Raw genomic sequence first — 17,416 nt, forward strand, 5'->3', positions numbered from 1 at the left:
TTCACAGAAGAAAGAGGATAGCATGCCCACAACCATGTCAGCCCAAAGGGTGGGAAGCTTATCGAGGCCTAGCAAGTGTTGCGAAGCTTCGGTAAAATACAATTGTCCACATGTTAGAGAACCGGGCCGGCAAAGCGGTAGAAAAGTTTGAATTGGACCTTGTTTCCACACCATTAGACGACAAAAGGTTATTCCAATAGATATTCTCTTCGTTTTTGCCTCAGAGCATGCGTGACATCAGAAATGATCGCTCAAAAAATTATATGATCTTGGAATATGATACGATCAAAGACATGATAAAATCTAAATAATCGTGTACATCTAATGTACGAGATTTTGCCACAGATTATTTATGCCTCCTGCAGATTTAGCAATAATACACTTGAGGATTTAAGTACATATAAGATATCCCATCCTTCTTGCTTTACAGTTGCCATCAATTATTGATTAAGTCCAGCTTGGGGGAACAAAGATCTAGCAGAACAAGATTAGAACTAAGTAAAATTAGGCATGACCTATACATTTGCATGCATACATACATATGCATCTATCCATCTACATACATACACACCGATATAGATACATACATATGTGTCTATCTATCAAGATTAAAATAGAATTTAAGACCATTCAGGAATCAGGTCAAACCAAGATTGGAAAGAAGGCTTACGCATCTTACTCAGCGAGACGAAGTCTATGGAATGACAAGCTGGGACCCAGATGACTTTTGTCCAACATAGCCACCGGCCGATTTTTCTTCCGCGCCTTCAATGCCTGATTAATGTGATTAATTACTATCCCCTGGCCGGCCACATCTTTCTACTGAGACGGCCATCCGTCTGGATGTGCAATATAAAATGCCAACCTTGCCACTAATTCCATCCACTGCAGAAGAGAGACTTCCAAAGCTTGCCATATAGCTTCTCGGCTCGTATCTTCTCTCCAGAACTACCTTTGATATTATACATGGCAATTCCGGTCATCGACTTCTCAAAGTTGGATGGCGAGGGAAGGGCTGAAACTTTGGCTAAGATCGCCAATGGATGTGAAGAGTGGGGATTCTTTCAGGTTAGTCAGTAACACTGCAGCAACCAATTAGGCCATGAACAAAATGTCGTCATTTATATATTCTCAATAACCTTCTTCTTGTTGTTGATAGCTTGTGAACCATGGGATTCCTGTGGAGCTTCTCGAACGCGTGAAGAAGGTCAGCTCTGAATGCTACAAACTGAGAGCTGAAGCCTTCAGGAAATCCAACCCTGTCCGGTTGTTGAACATATTGGTGGATCAAGAAGGTGAGGAGATGGGTAACGTTGAGCGGTTGGACAATGTGGATTGGGAGGATGTGTTTGTTCTCCAAGATGACAATGAATGGCCATCCAAACCCTCAGAGTTCAAGTAAGATCCTACACTTGACAGGTCAACCGGAAACATATATAATTGCTTTATTAAAAAACCCTTCTCCTCAAGTGTTTTATGTTTCTTCCTTGACTTGCAGGGAAACCATGAACGAGTACAGGAGAGAGCTCAGGAAACTGGCTGAGAAACTAATGGAAATAATGGATGAAAACTTGGGGTTAGAGAAGGGCTGCATAAAGAATGCTTTCTCTGGCAATGGCGAACATGAGCCTTTCTTCGGGACCAAGGTGAGCCACTACCCACCCTGTCCTCGCCTGGACCTGGTTCAAGGCCTTCGTGCCCACACCGATGCCGGTGGCGTCATCCTGCTATTCCAAGACGACCAAGTGGGTGGACTCCAGATCCTTAAAGATGGCCGGTGGATTGATGTCCAACCAGTAGCCAATGCCATTGTGATCAACATCGGAGATTAGATAGAGGTGCTCAGCAATGGGCGATACAAGAGCGTGTGGCACCGTGTGCTCGCCACCAGCAACGGTAATCGCCGCTCCATTGCATCCTTCTACAACCCCTCCCTCAAGGCCACCATAGCTCCAGCAACCACTGGAGAAGAGGCTCAACTTTTGTACCCCAAGTTCGTCTTTGGGGACTACATGGATGTGTATGTCAAGCAGAAGTTTCAGCCAAAGGAGCCAAGGTTTGAAGCGGTGGCGGCTGTGTGAAGGCAAAGCAGAAGCTAGAAATGAACATGAGAAACAAGGTTTCATGGATTTATTTATTTATTTATTTTCAGCCAATGCAAGTGCGAATGTTGAGTCTTACAGTGAGTGGTCATGCGTTGGTTTGCACTAGTTAATTGTTTGTAACGTGTACTAGACCGATAATAAAATTGTGTGGTCTTGGAGTGATCAGTAATTTTTCTTGTTTTTTTGGAAGAGTCGGTAGTGTTCCCTTTGCTCTCTTGAGATTATGGGCTAATTAAGTTGCGAATGTTGTTACTTCTTTTTACCATGTAACATTGCATCGTCTTGTCTCTGCATTGCTCTTCGTTCTTTTGTCTGGGTATCCTTGCCTTCGGAACCTTTGGATCGCATTAATCAAGCAAGAAAAATCTAAGAAGTGTTAAATAATCATCTATCTTAGTAGCAAGAAATTTGGAGCATGAAAAGTCATTCCCATCTCATTTCTTTTTTTTTTTGTGTGAAAAAAAAAGAAGAAAAGAATGCAATCAAAAAGAACTTAAGAATCTATCTCTAAGGAAGAAAGAATCATTTATAGCCTCAAACTTAGATGGTAAAAAGAATTATTTATCCAGAAAAATTACATGGTAGAAAGAAGTCACAACTTAATCAGCCCATTATCTTAAGGGTGCAAAGCAAACAGTGGCTCAACAATAACAGTTTTATGATCAGTCTAGCTCCCGTGCGAACCAACATAGGATCTTTCATTGTAGGACTCAACACTAACGCTTACATTGGTTGCAAAAAATTAAATCCATGTTCTTATATAGGTTGAAGAAAACTAAATCCATGTTCTTTCATATGTTGAAAAAAACTAAATCCATGCAACCTTGTTTCTCATGTTCATTTCCAGCTTCTGCTTTGCCCGCCACCGCTTCAAATCTTGGCTTCTTAGGCAAAAACTTGTAACATGATACTAGGTCAATCATACAGCTGTGTTGTTGTTGAGACAGTGTTTACTTTGTATTCTTCAGATCCATGGGCTAATTAAGTTGTTATCGTTGTGACTTATTTTTATCGTGTAACATTGCATTGTCTCATCTTTGATTGCTCTTCATTCCTCTTTCTAGGTATTCGTGACTTTGGAATCTCTGGATCACATTAATTAAACAAGAAAACTCTAAGAGGTGTTAAATTATCATCTATCTTTCAGTGTTGCTGCTGAGAGCTAGTCTGACCAGAATGTAAAGCTGGTTGGTGCACTGGAGAGCTTAACAAGATGATGAATGGATCTATGAAGTTGGCCATAGATCTCGATACGCCTCTTTTGATGGTGGACGATGATTGTCGGGGCTTGGATGTGGCTAAATCTTCGGTCCAATGTCTGGTTTAGTAAAAACACTAAAGACAAGGGAACCCACTTGCCAGAGAGTGTCCAGTGAGAGATCATCTAATGCCTAAGTCAGATAAGCTCGAGAGAATAATAGAGATCTATATGAGTGGCAAAGAAATTAGAGCGATGGAGCACAGAGAGTTTCAAGAATTAGGATTCTTATAGGCAAGGGTCAATATCCATCATTGTGGAATCTTAAGACGTATGAATTGGCTATTTTGGATAACTATTTGCACTTCCAGAAAGATGATTCTTTTACACACCAATTCTTGTGTATCAAATAATTATGAAAATCGTTTGCTATCGCAGGCCAGTTGTAACCAGATGGAGAGGGATTTGGGCATCTTGGCATGTCCCTAGGCTAGCCGCATGGCAAGAGCTGATGAGTTGATGCTCCTGGAAAGCTCATGTGGGCCTCTGATTGGTCTGTTCTACTATATCAGTTATGGTTGGTTCTGAGGCTTATTAAATAGTAAAAAATTAGGAGCAATGAAAGTGATTCCAATCCCATTTCTTTTTTTAGAAAAACAGAAAATAATGTAGTAAAAAAAAAAAAAAAAAACACCTCTAATGCAGAAGGAATTATTTATAGCTTCAAACACAGTTGGCTGCTTAATTTGTCTGCAACAGGGAAACTCAAGCATGCTGGGAAGATTTAGAATATAGCTTGTGTTGATAACCAGGGAAATCCAAAGTACTAACACACTATGGACTGAATTCCTAAATATATTTTAATGTTAGTGATCCAATGGATACAAAGTCACAAAACTGAACTTACGTGAGGAAAAAAATGCTAGCATATGAAGTTGCAAGGCTACTTGAAGTTGGAATGCATGGACTTGATATAAGGAAACTATGCTCATCTTTTTTTTTTTGATGGGTAAAGGAGGCCTGGAAGGACCACCTGGTTTTTATTGATCAAGTATGTACAAAGAGAGGAGAAGGAAAGCAAAACACAAACAACGATAGAGAGGAGAGCAAAACTTGAGAGACAAAAACTCTGCTTAGTACCAACAACACTCTTCTCTATGGCCACAATGCTAACAGTAGGCTCAAGATGTGCTAGCAGCAGGACCAATAACAGCGCACAATAAGGGCATACTTTGCACAAGTGGGATCAGACGCCTCCAGAGGTTTTGGTGTTTGTCTCAATCCTTGAAGGAACAAAAATGCTGTCAGTTGAAGAACAGATGAAGAATTCTCTGAAGAGTAGCGAAAATAGAGCTTGGCCTTCTAAGGAAACTATGCTCGTCATGTTAGCAATTCACAACCATGTAAAAATTAAATACTCAAAGGGAGTGTAGAGTGTAAATTCCCAATAGAACTACAGTTCATTCTCAAATGAAGGATGAACACAATGTCACAGTGATTGGTAGAGTTATGAAAGATAAATTTTAAACCATCAGAACAACATAATTCAGGAGACGAAGTGATAAAAATATTAAAAGTTGAAGAATCTTCAGGGTCAGGTTCTTCTTTTTGCTTTTTGTTGACTAAGATTAGTTATGATGATTTGCATAAAAAAAAAGAAAAAAAAAGGATTAGTTATGACAATTAAAACATATCATCACATAGCTTCAATATTCTAGATCCAAACAGCTAATGCAGGTCTTGAGCTTGACTCCATAAATATTCTTATACAAAGAAAGGCTTAAAAATAACTTGGTTTTGCACTTTCCTTTTATAATGAACACTATATGTTTGATTCTCTGTGAACTTATAGCAGAGAATTTTTACTTCCATGGTGCAAGCATTGGCCGCCCAAGATAGCCACCAAGCAAACCTCCTTTTAATTACAAATATATGCTTATAATCCACTTTTATATCGCATCAAAAACATAAAAATTACACAAAAAAAGTTAAGAAATCACGTGTTAAAGAGAAGATGAGGACGCTGTGCTTCCTCACAAAGAAGGGCCACATGGGCATTTCTTTCTACCGGGGCCCTCGTGCAGTGGGCTGTGCGATGCATACCATGTGCAGTCATTCATCATGTGATGGATGGTGTGCATGATGTCTCACACCTGTTCTGACATAGTATTTCATAGTGACATTATGTCTTAGTTGAAATGATTATTTGTTAGTGGGAAACGTTAAGCAGTCCCAGAAATCCTTATATTGTTCACATTATAGGGAAGAAAGAGATGCACAACCATATTTTTCTCATGTGAAAGTTATCTAGACAACAAAATACACGCCATAATAATGCAAAACTTTAATTTTACAACTAAATCATTTAACACTGTAAAGTTGCGCAAGGAAATATAGCAATAGACCAAGAGGAAGGGAAATCCATTCTTGATCCACCATGCAGTTTTGACTTGGTAAGACGTTAAAATGGAAAAACCTCAGCTCCAAAGGCAGGATTCTGATAGATGCCCAGTACCAAAAGTTGAATCTAGAGATTTCCTAATGATTGACTAAGTATTGCTGATGTCGCACCCTGAATCCATCATCTGGGTCAATCATATGACGTGGCCGCATGAATCCTAGAGCGATGCCCTAAAGATTATACAAGGCTTATAAAATAATACCATAACTTGAACTTTACATTCAAACCTATCCAATACTATACATCGTGTGACTCTGAAAAGGAAAGAAATAATTGGAGTTGTAAACTTTACTGCTCAATAAAAATCTCATCTCACATACACTAATATAATAATACAATTCAAAAAAAATAAATGAGTAATTATCAAAGAGAAATCATAAGTCATAAAATCTCATGCCAGACATACAATATAACTCAACATATATCACGAATTATATATTATGACAAATTCATCATAAATATCACCAATGGTTTTACATGACTTATCATTTATGTTTCATTAATATGTTCTAAATCAACAGTTGTTTTTCAGTTTGGACTAATTACGGTTATGTTTTAGCCCATAATGGCAAACTAGAATATCCGTGGTTTAGCCCGCATTGGTAAATCAGAATATCTGTGCTTCCATCTATAGTAGCAAATTAGGATATTATGATTTGACATATGACTAACAATCCAAGATGTCACAATTCGGCCTATGTCCATCAATCCACACATGGCTAGTCTAAATCGTCTTACACAATCAATAGATCATTTAATAATTTGTATTACATTTCTTGCTCAATTCAAAATATCAGATATCATATTTCCAACAATTAAAATAGTCAACATGTGACATACACACACACATATATAATAAAGAATCATATACCCAAAAAAAGCATACGCACACACATATATAATAAAGAATCATATACCCAAAAAAAGCCAAAATCGTTATGCATGTACAAAAAAATATATATACAAGTGATCATATAAAGAGATTCTTATGTCTATCGATCTCAGACTTAAGTATATCAATTGATCAATCTCTCGGTCTATGAAAAATATAAAAATCATATATGATCAAACATAGAGAATTTTATGGAAAAACATCTGAATATTATAGGTCCAAGATACCTCCCAAGGTCAATTGGTTAATCTGAGTATACCTAAACATCTGGATCCTTTACTGGTTCATATTACTCTAGAAAAAAAATCTATGAAGAGAGAGAAAATTATAAAGAGAGAAACTAGAGAGATAAACTCATTTTATACAGTGAGAAAGAAAGAAACTAGAGAAAGAAAGAATATAGTGTAAAGAGAAAGATAGGAGAGAGAAAATAAAAAAAATTATCCACATTTTTCTTTTTTTCTTTTCCTATTTCTTTTTCTTTTTCTCCTTTCTTTTTTCTTGTTTTTTTCTTAGTTTTTTTTCTATGAAAAATAGGGGAAGGAGAAAGGGCTTCAGGCCGGCCACCCCCTTACGGTGCGGCTCCCCACAATAGTGGTTACGACACTAGCATGACCCTTTGGTGACTTGGCTCAACCCTTGGCAACAAAAGCATAGCCCCGTCTGTTCGATGATGGCCGGTCCAGTGGAAGAAAGAAGAGGAAGGAAACAGGGAAGGTTAGGATTCAAAAGAATCCAGAGGAAATCTGGCAATCAACCAGCTCCAAATCGATCGATAATGGTGGCCTTAGGATGGTAAAGGAATAAGCAATGGTTCAGGGTTCTACAACCTCAATTTTTAGCGAGATATTAGGTTCTCTTTTCTGGCGAAAATTGAAGAAACTTTGTCAGAAAACAAAGGAAAACCCATGGATTTCATCGGTGATGAATCAAGTACGAGGGGTGACTGTTTTGAGGGAGTACTTTATTTAAGTCATGATTTTTTTTTGAGTAAAGATTCTTTTCTTTCAAACAATCTTCTTTTTCTTTAATCAGTGCATGATTAGATTTTTTTTTAGTTCTTTATTTTTTAAGCTAAGTTTTTTTAAATTCATCTAAAAGATCATAAAATATTTCTTGCAATTCATCAAAAGTAAAATCAAATTTATTTTCATATGTTACCTCTTCTTGTATGCCATGAGACATAAATTTGTCACTTTATACATTTCTTCATCGGAGTTTGAGTCTTCACCATTGCCCTAACTAGCCATCATTACCTTCTTCTTGATCTTTTTTTTTTTAAATTTTTTTTAGGAGAGGAAAATCAAGTTTGAAGTGCCATGGCTTCTTACATTCATAATACATGAGTTGCTCTTTTTTTTTCTCCTTCTCCTTGCTTGGCTCACCTTTTGAGAAAGGTTTCGTTCTGAATTTTACCTCTTTTTTCTTACGAACCTTTTGAATTTTCAGGTGATGAGAGCTATTTCCTCATTAACTTCTCCTTCTTTTGGTTCCTCACTATCTTTCTCATCTTTTACAGTGGATTTGAGGGCAATAGTCATCTTTTTTCTCGCTTCCTGTTCATTGTTTTGTTTCATGATCAACTCATGGGTCATGAGTGAACCAAAAAATTCTTCTATGAATAAAATATTGAGATCCTTGGCTTTTTGAAATAAGAGGAGATTTATAACTGAGATCTAGAGCTCTATCAAGCCTAGAATCCTTGTTCATGTTGGACTCAGAGAGAGGAGGCAACTCCGTCAGGAGTCCTGTTCCGCTTCACATGTCCAGCATGTGAGATTCATTTTTTTCCCCCTTGCTGCTTATAAATTGTGCGAGATCTTTTTAAGTTTGATCCAAATGGCCAAGATATTATGGCTGACCTCGAGAACCTCACTTTCTAATACGGACATTCCATTTTGTTGACTTATTGCAATGCTTCAACATACAATATTGGAACCAAATGAATCTACATTGGTGCAAAGAAACTAGCAGTCTGGATAATGTGTCGAATGTATTAAATTGAAATATGTAGAAAGTAGTGACCAAAAACTAATACTTTTGCCTGACTTAAGAGGACGGATAATCCAAATTTTCATCAACCTCCTACTACAATTTTGAACTGGCGATGCTGAGATACGTCAAGGAAGAAAGAAGTCAGCGGTTGGACATTGTGGATTGGGAGGATGTGTTTGTTCTCCAAGATGACAATGAATGGCCATCCAAACCCTCAGAGTTCAAGTAAGATCCTACACTTGCCCGGTCAACATGAAACATAGTTGCCTCATTAAACCCTTCTCCTCAAGCGTTTGATGTTTCTTCCTTGACTTGCAGGGAAACCATGAAGGAGTGCAGGAGAGAGCTCAAGAAACTGGCTGAGAAACTAGTGGAAATAATGGATGAAAACATAGGTTTGGAGAAGGGCAGCATAAAGACTGCTTTCTCTGGCAATGGAGAACATGAGCATTTCTTCGGGACCAAGGTGAGCCACTACCCGCCATGCCCTCGCCTTGACCTGGTTCAAGGTCTTGGTGCCCGCACCGATGCCGGCGGTGTCATCCTTCTTTTCCAAGATGACCAAGATGGCCGGTGGATTGATGTCCAGCCAGTAGCCAATGCCATTGTGATCAACACCGGAGATCAGATAGAGGTGCTCAGCAATGGGCGGTACAAGAGCGTGTGGCACCGTGTGCTCGCCACCAGCAACGTAACTGCCGCTCCACCCCTCCCTCAAGGCCACCATATCTCCAGCAACCAGTGGAGAAGAGGCTCGACCTTTGTACCCCAAGTTTGTGTTTGGGGACTACATGGGTGTGTATGTCAAGCAGAAATTTCAGCCTAAGGAGCCAAGGTTTGAAGCGGTGGCGTCCATGTGAAGGCAAAGTAGAAGCTAGAAATGAACTTGAGAAACAAGGTTGCATGGATTTAGTTTTTTTTCAACCCATGTTTTAATTTTTTTCAACCAACGTAAGTGTCAATGTTGAGTCCTACAGTGAGACGTCCTGTGTTGGTTTGCATGGGAAGTAGACCGATCATAAACCTGTGTTGTTGTTGAGTCATTGTTCACACTTATATTGGTTGAGAAAAAAACTAAATCCATGTAACCTTGTTTCTCATGTTCATTTGGAGCATCTACCTTACCTTCACACGGCTCCTACTGCTTCAAACCTTTGCTCCTTAGGCTGAAACTTGTAACATCGTAGTACTAGGCCGATCATAAAGCTGTCTTGTTGTTTTTCTTGTTACAAAAGTTGTGTTGTTGCCGAAAAAGTGCTCACTTTGTACTCTTGAGATCACGGACTAGTTAAGGGTGTGTTTAGTTATATTTTTTGATTTTTAAAAAAAAATATTTTTTTTTTATTTTTGTTATTGAGCGAAAGCAAAAAGGCAAAAAGCATGTTTGGTAACTACTAAAGCAAAAAGCAAAAAAGGCAAAAAGCATGTTTGATAAACACAATATTTTGCTATTATTTTACATATTAAAAATATAAAATTCAAATTACTCAATCAAATCATACGCTTGAGCTAATCTATTAGTAATTCTATCTCTAATTATACCCATTTCTCATCGAGAGCTAGTAGTCCTATCAATACTTGTAGCAGCTTGGCTGGGGGCATTAACCTCATCTTCAACAATCATATTTTCATCTGCATACTCCATAAAGATACTATCCTTTTGTGCCTTCTTCCTGATATAATTATGAATTACACATGCAGCTATAACAATTCGTGCTTGCATTTGTAAGGAATACGGGGCCATCTCTCTTAAGATAGGAAACCGCTTCTTTAATACTCCAAAACAATGCTCAATAACATTTCACAGAGATGAGTGATAATAATTGAATAACTCTTTGCTTGTTTTTGTTCGATGATCCCTTTCGTGATAGTCTTGAAAATGATAATGTTCACCTCGATAAGATGTAAGATAGCCATGCATGTTTGCGAAGCCAGAATCAACTATATAGTACTTGCCCTCTAATGGATTAGGGAATCTATATTCAGGATTTATGATTGCTGATACAAAAATCTGAGAGTCATTCGCAGTACCTTCTCAACCAGATAGGACAAAAGTGAACAAAATATCAAATGAGAAAGCACATATAATATTTTGAGTTATTATGGTCTTTCTTCCTCGATAAGAAATTTGCTTACTAGAGGGCACATAAGCACTAACATGTGTTCCATCGATAGCTCCAATACAATCCTACACATTAATTATTTTACTTGATATCAAGATAACAAAATAATTTTATTAACTTTAAAAATAATATGGACATATGAAAGTGCCTTGAAATAAGGATAGTATTTGGAATTATAGCAAATTTTTAGAGGAGTTTCAGCAAAAGAAGGTGGCATTATAAGCTTCTTTGCATATTGAACAACTGCCTTTAGTGTTTTTTCAAAATGGTGACTAATTATTTATCCAGAATGCTGAAAATAATGTGCCATTATCCGATTTGACTCTCTTTGGTCAATTGTCATTAAGAATATAGCAATCTTTTCTTCAACACTTACAATCATGAATCATACAATAGATTTCTTTATCTCAAGTTAGAGCAAGAGTCAAGAAACACACGACTGTCTATCCTAAATAAATCTAGACACCTGTCTAGATTCTCAAGAATTACTCTTATAATATATTCAGCACAGATCAAATTATCATTTTTATATGGTTGCTTGTATAGATACAAATTATAGTACTCTTCAGTTGTTGCTACAATAATAAGCTCTATAGCATCATCTTCATTTTCATCAAATAAAGAAAAGTACTTTATTTTCTCTCCATTACTAGAATCAAAAGTATTTCAATTCTTTTCAACTTCTAAGTTGATTTCCATTTTTACATCACTGTCCATTTCCTATTACTATAAAAGCAAATAAATACACAAATATTAGCATTGACATAATTCAAGTGATGCAAAATCTATAAAACATAATAAATCCATAGTATAAAATTTAAAAGGCCATAGATTATCAATCCAAACAAAGCATAATCTACAAATTCATAATTCCTAATATAATATTCTACTACTTGAAGTCTACCTAAACAACTAAAAGCTACATGACTATCCAACAAACTTGCCAACCACCCCAACCTACGCTCACTTGACATCTCAATAAATATTTCTCTCCATCTCTTATCTTGCAACTTCTTAATTGCCTTCAAATATGTAGGCATACTCACTCCTTCAATGCTTTCAAAAACTTTAATGCAATTTGCAATTGAGTACTGTCCATACCTCGAAGTTGCAGCTGTATGTTATTGCATCATTATATTGTTCCTTGCCTGGTTAGTTTCTGTTAGTGATCTAATGGCATCTGCTAACTCTAAAACTTTGATTGACTCCTCACACAATGGACACTCTCAGTAGAGATTGGATCTCTTGGTCGATGATGGTTTCTTAAACCACTAGACTCTCCATCTACAGTAACATCATCAAGATGAAGCTCATTTTGAGAATCACTGTTATCTGACATATCTTGAGTGCTTGCCATCACTTCTTTACTAGTAGCAATAGTGTCCCCAAATATTAGTATGAGTTCTTCATACTTAGGACAAGTGGAAGTTCGAAACCGCTTCACTTTTGGATGAACCTATAATAACAAATGCATAGGTGAGACATACAAGATTGAATTAATTAAGCAAAAACATAATAAATTTCTAAAAAGTATGAAAGAAAAGGAAAACAGATAGTTGCTTACAGCTATGTAACTTTTTTAGATATTATTAGGAGCTATAGCAGTTTTCAAGACTGGATGCCATCCAAACCCAATCGATAACTTTTTTAAGTCAGTAAAAACTCTATAGTACTTCCTCAGCTAATTGAACTTGTTCTGAAATTACTTCAACTCATACTTCTTTCTAGTTTTCATATAAAATTTGGCATGCATTTCCTTCCAAGATTTCTTTGTAAATATTGTGGTTAACCTATTCCCTTTTTGAACTTGCTCCATCATTAAATCTATGAATATATTTTCCTGTTCTATTGTCCAATTTGCAGAATATACTACAGCATCTTCAAAACTAATGGTGGTGGAACTATAGAACTTGTCAATATGCAATTAATAATCTTAGGCTAAACTATCATTTTAGGATTTGAATTTTTAGGTAATGTTCACTATAGGACATTAACTATTCGAGATCCCAAAGAAGGACAAACTTTTTTAAAAAATTTTGGATAACAACGAGAGCTAACACTATTAGAGGGTGTTAACAAAATAGGTCACTCGACTTGCACTATAGTCCCTTAAATCTGATGTGGCATGGCTCCATCTGATATAGAAAAAAAAAAAAGATAGAAAATTAAAAAAAAAGGAAGAGAAAAGGGCTTGGAGCTCTCTCTGCTGCCTCTACCTCTGCCTTCTTCTCCTCCTCTCCCTCTCCCTTCTACCTCCTCTACCTTCTCCTTACCAAGCTCTCGCAGATGGCCACCTCCGCCCATCTCCGCTGTCGCCTTCCCCCTCATAGAACTCCACCCACTTCCGCCCACCTCAGGTGTGGAAAGAAAATGAAGGAAAAAAAGATATAATCAATCCATGCAGGAAGAGATCCTACCTTTTAATTTTTTCTGTATTTCCTTTGTTTTCCTTGATTTTTCTTATGTTGTGATATGCTTGAGAAACCCCCAACCGAAATCTAAGAAGCCCCTCCGATCTCCCTCATTGCTCTCCTTCCCACAAATCTAAAAGAGAAAGAAAAAGATGTGAAAAAAAAAAGTTGATCAATCTTCATGGGAAAAGATTTTTACCTTCTAAATTTTTTTCCATTTTTTCTTTTGTTTTTGTTGATTTTTTTGATATCCCCAGTGATTTCTCTATTTCTTTTCCTGGCTTCTGTATTCAGCTACTCCAAGCCTCCCTCCCGATTGGGGCTCTTGAGGAAAAAATACCCAACATAAAATCACAGCCATCATCCTGGCTTCCGTATTTGGCTACTCTAGGCCTCCCACCCAATTGGGGCTCTCGAGGATGGGAAAAATTGAGGACAAACAAGGGAAAGCATGGAAAAATCAATACAAAACCCAAGCTCTTGGCTTTCCTGTTTGGCCGCTCCAAGCCTCCCACCCGGTTGCGATTCTTGAGGACGGGAAAAATAGAGGACAAAGGGGGAAAACACATGGAAAAATCAACACAAAGCCCTAGCTCTTGGCTTCCTTGTTTGGCCACTCCAAGACTCCAACCTGGTTGCGACTCTTGAGGATGAGAAAAATAGAGGAAAAATAAGGGGGAAACATTGGAAAAATCAACAAAAGCTAAGGCAAGACTGGAAAAAATTTAAGGGTAAGATATGCCATATTAGATATAAGGTGAATAACCTGAATACCATGTGACCCGTTCTATTAATGAATTCTAACACCGTTAGCGCTCCATCCTTATCTAAAACTTTTTTCAAAGAATTTATCCTTTTTTATATTTCGAAGAGTTAATGTCCTAAAATAAACATTACCTAAAAATTCAGGTTTTGAAATGATAGTTTAGCCATAATCTTAAGCAACTATATAACCAGTTATAATGTTTAAAGTTATTTGATTTATATCTAGAAGCATACATGCTTAGAGGCTTATTATATGGTTAATTATTACTTAGAAGCTCGGACTTACTTTTGTTTGGTGCCAAATAAATTACATGGAGGGATGATAGTACTTAACTTGTTACAGAACTGACTTGCTGATAAGTATAATAAATATCCCAATAAAAGTATCAAAATATATACTAATTAATTTTTATTCCTTAAGAATTGATGCTTTTGTTTGTGTTTAGCAGGAAAGAAGATTACCAGTGCAAAGAGCTTAATTTATAGATTCAAATAAAAAAATTGGGCACATATCATACTCAGTTTGGACCTCGAATGAAGAACCAAAGCTAGAAGAAAGAAAAAAAAAATTATGAAGTCAACCTAGCCCAAGCTGCGTGGTTCACGGGCGGTTCACAGCCCAAAACCAGCCAAAGCGATCCACAAGGGTCGACAGAAATAGTGTTCGATTTACAGTCGGTCCATAGACCGATGTATGCTAGGTCTTTATGCAATCCATCGGCATAGTACCGGTGGTCTTTATCACGCCGCATGGGCAAGTGGGTGCATTTTTGCACCATCGGATGGTGGGCAGTAGCTTTCTTATGGGATCGGATGGTTGAGAGAGCCCTATCCCATGTCAAGCGGTGGTGGCCCATATCTATTGTGCGATCCAACTATCCGAAATCATTCCTACTCATGATCGGACGGTTGGAAAGGGTTGTTGGCTGAAAGAAGAAGTCTAGGTTGAGTTTTGCACTGATCAACAGTCCTCATTTGATCTGAAAGTTGATCTGATGGCCAAGATTGATGCCGACTTGATTTGGGATGTTTTGAGGTGGGATTTGGGCCATTTGATTGTGATCAGATAGTGGGTGTGGGTTGAAGTATTTGAACGTGAGTGAAAGTCATCTCATACTTGATTTCAACAGGATTTGCCCTGTAAAAAGGCCAGATTGCAGCAATAGAGAGAGGGGGGGGGGTAGTAATAGTAGGTAGTTGGCCACAAATTTTCTTTTTCTTTATTTTTTTTAGATTTTATTTTAAGATTTGAAGGAAGAGTGGAGAAGAAGAAGATTATTTCAGAAAGAGGAGGTGCTGTGATAGGATTCCAAATCTTCCAGAAGATGTATCTAGGAGCCATGCTTGGCTAAGGTGTAGTCTGTAGGAGAGTATAGATATCCTTACATACTTCTATATATTTATTTTCTATTCTCTATAATTAATAAAATACTTTTAAGTTCTATTCAATTTCTTCTTGAATAAGTTACCTATAGGTGGGATAGTTTATGATTGTGACAGAATATGACCCATGCTCAACAAAAATAATTATTCTATGATTTGATATTTATATAATCTGTTAGGATCTTACAATTTAATCATTTAATAGCCTATACTTGTGGAATGGGTCATGATTTGATAGGATATAGTTCGTACTCAGTAAGATAGTCTATGCTTGAGATTGGTTTGCAAGATTTCTAATTGATTATGATCTAATTGCTTAGATAGAATAAATATCAGAATCTATGTCTGTGATCATCTGAAATATAAAGATATTTTTTTCATTATCTATCTCTCAATTTCATCTTTGATTTAAATTAGTTAGTATTAATTAAAATATTACCAACTTTTAAGAATCTAAACTTCATCTTTTGCTTAGTTAATTACATCTCAGTCCTCTGATCTCCATTCCAACTCATCCTATCTATATAGTTTGAGTTAGATTTATTTTTGACCGTCTACAATGGTGATCAAATTTTGGTACTGTTATCAAAGATCATTAGCATAGTTGTGTTGACTAAAAATAAAAAATAAAAAAAATAATTTAGTATTTATTTATGCCTTATATTGCTTTACTACTTTTTAGCTAGATTACTTTATTTGCATAATTCAATAGTTACTTTATTTTATGTAAATAATTTACTGCTTATTATTTTTAGTAATTTATTATTTTTTATAGTTTAGAATAATTTACTATCTTGAAAGTAGATTTGTTTTCTTGCTTTATTTGTAGGTTATCTAGTTGTCTTTTAATTTTAGCATAATTTTTTCTCGTTTAGTTAGATTCTCTAAATCTTTTCAAATTTAATTAACTTAATTAAAATCTATCTTATATTTTTCTTGCTTTAAATTACCTAACATAAAAAGAAACAAAATACACATCTCATAACACTTAATTAATATAGAGAAACTTAAGGATAATAATTAAAAAAAAAAAACTTAACATGTTTGACATCTTTCCTAATTGCATTGCATCTTCCATAAAATACCTTAAGGGCATAACTCATAAACAACAAAAGGTGAAGATTTCATCATCCATCCTTGACCCACAAATCATCATCTTTATATTGCATTGACCTAAATCTTAATCTAAAATCAATTAGACATTGGTCTCTAAAGACTCTCGAGCTCAATAGGATAAGAAATTCTAAGAGTTGGATCAGATTAGGATTAGCTATTTTGATTGATGTCTAGAAAAGTGGTTAAGGGACAAGATCCCGAAGAAAGGTGATTATTTAATTGGTTCCATTCGCTTGCCTGGCTAATGTTAATTGGTGTATAAGGAAAGCAATGGGGGGACTCCCACCAACCTTATACTTACCTGGTTAGTTGAGTATCTGATCTGTGACTTGGAGGGCTTGAAGGTGATCTTGATAGTTGGAGCTGTCTAGATCTCGGATAATTTTTAGCTAGGATTGATTGTCTAACTTGATTACTAATAAATAATTTAAATCTAATTAAAAGATTCTTCTCTATCATCTCTAGATTTAGGACTTCTTAGGGTTCATCTTTAAACTCTCTTCTCATCTATCTTTCCTTTTCTTTTCTCTTCATCCATAAAAATAAAAATAAAAATAAAAATAAAAGAAGAAGATTGTTCTGATCTAGATCCATTGATTGTATATCTGAACAATCAGAATAAACTGAGATAGATCTCAACAGTAGATTGGATGAGTTGTCTCATAAATTAGATCGTCTAGAATCCATCAGACGCTCTCCCTATCCATCTTATCTTCCTGCGCAACAAGTTTGTGCAATATGTTCGGGCCCCACTCACTTTGTGAGTGAATGTCCAGTCGCACATCGATTTTTTGAGTCTATGTATGAGCAAGTTTATCAAGATCAAACCCACATGGCCATAGATCAGCAAATAATCCATACTTCAATGCCTATAATTCAGACTGGGGGGCTCGATCAAATTTTTTGTAAAAACCACAATCAATGGTTATCTCAGTGATACAAGAATCTATATTCATGGATGCACCTT

General features: G+C 36.4%; 3 pseudogenes; 2 read left to right on the forward strand and 1 right to left on the reverse strand.

The window, feature by feature from the left end:
- LOC140858530 (1-aminocyclopropane-1-carboxylate oxidase-like) overlaps nt 1–17,416 on the reverse strand; it is a 163,347-nt pseudogene that overhangs the window by 13,599 nt on the left and 132,332 nt on the right.
- LOC140858523 (1-aminocyclopropane-1-carboxylate oxidase-like) lies at nt 952–2,370 on the forward strand (annotated as a pseudogene).
- On the forward strand, nt 8,764–9,511 carry LOC140854757 (1-aminocyclopropane-1-carboxylate oxidase-like; annotated as a pseudogene).

This window comes from Elaeis guineensis, chromosome 1 (assembly GCF_000442705.2).
Source record: "Elaeis guineensis isolate ETL-2024a chromosome 1, EG11, whole genome shotgun sequence".
Lineage (NCBI taxonomy): Eukaryota > Viridiplantae > Streptophyta > Magnoliopsida > Arecales > Arecaceae > Elaeis > Elaeis guineensis.